Source organism: Elaeis guineensis, chromosome 16, assembly GCF_000442705.2.
Source record: "Elaeis guineensis isolate ETL-2024a chromosome 16, EG11, whole genome shotgun sequence".
In the NCBI taxonomy this organism is placed as follows: Eukaryota; Viridiplantae; Streptophyta; class Magnoliopsida; order Arecales; family Arecaceae; genus Elaeis; species Elaeis guineensis.
Genome location: NC_026008.2, coordinates 41643239 through 41644599, shown reverse-complemented (window position 1 = coordinate 41644599; position 1361 = coordinate 41643239). Strand labels below are relative to the sequence as shown.

The following is a 1361-nucleotide window of genomic DNA, read 5'->3' as shown; positions in this document are numbered from 1 at the left end:
TATTTATTAGAGAATTTGAGGAGGTATGTGCAACCATGAAACTGCAATTAACAGAGGATAAGGTCAAACTTAGATTAATCAATTTTGCCCTTAAGGACAATGCTAAGAAGTGGCTTTATAGTCTACCAAACTATTCTGTCACTACCTGGGAGGGCTTTGTGAGAACATTTTTAAAAAAGTATTTTTTCCATCATAAAACAGCTAGGATTAGGAATGAAATAAATCAATTTTACCAACTAGCTGGTGAATCATTTTGGAAGTACTTTGATCGTTTCAAGAATCTTTTGACCCAATGCCCACACCATGGAATAGAAACTTGGAGACTATGCCAGATCATCTATGAGGGGTTAGATTCAAACTCAAGAACCATGCTAGAGTCCATGTGCCAAGGCCAATTTATGGACAAAGAAACTACTGAAGCTTGGCAATTCTTAGAAGACCTAGCCGAGAAAAATTTACAGTGGGAAACAACTAGGGAACCTGATAAAGCTACACCTTCAAGAGGAGGAATGCATCAAATTCAACCAACCCTAGCATCAGAGGCCAAGATTGCAACCTTAACACGTAGATTGGAAGCCTTAGAATTACAGAGACCAGCCAATGTAAATCAAATATCTGCACCCATGTGTAAAGGGTGTAATGCACCAGACCATGTCTTAGAAGAATGTTCCTACTCGAATGAGTGTGCACAGGTGAATGCTACCTATCAAGGACCATTGAACAATCCTTATGCACCCACATATAACCCAGGTTGGAGGAATCACCCGAATTTCTCATGGTCCCAGAATCCTAATGTAGGCAATCCAAATTTCAATCAGCAAAATCTAAGGTCCAACCTAGTAATGAACAACCCGCCAGGCTTCCATGATAATGACAAGAAAATTACCTCTTTAGAGAAAAGCCTAGAAGCCATGATGAAGACACATACCAGCTTTATGCAAACCACGGGTTAACTCATAAATAATAATACCCAAGCTATAGCCCGTCTGGAAATGCAAGTAAGTCAGCTGGCTTCGACCATTAGTGAACGAGAACATGGTAGGTTACCTAGCCAACCTGAGCCAAATCCTAGGAACCAAAATGGTCCACGACCCCAACAAGGAAACCAAGTTAATGGTGTAAATGCCATTCATATCTTAAGATCAGAAAAATAAATAGACAATAAGGTAGTTGCACTTGATGATATAGATGACTCATCTGCCGAGTCACCTTCTAAAACTACTACCTTTCAACCTCAAGCATCAGAAACTGAAAATTCACCTAGTCCAGTACTTAAAAGTCCTAGAGCTCCTTTTTCAAACAGACTGAAATCCAATAAATCTGAATATTTAGACAAAATTTTAGAGGTATTTAAACAAGTC

At 39.1% G+C, this 1361-nt stretch overlaps 1 non-coding gene across 1 annotated transcript; it reads right to left on the bottom strand.

Moving 5' to 3' along the window:
* Nucleotides 1–203: 203 nt before the first annotated feature.
* Nucleotides 204–310, bottom strand: LOC140854424 (small nucleolar RNA R71). Its single transcript, XR_012137639.1, has one exon. It is a non-coding gene; the product is annotated as a small nucleolar RNA R71 (small nucleolar RNA).
* Between the last annotated feature and the right edge of the window lie 1051 nt (nucleotides 311–1361).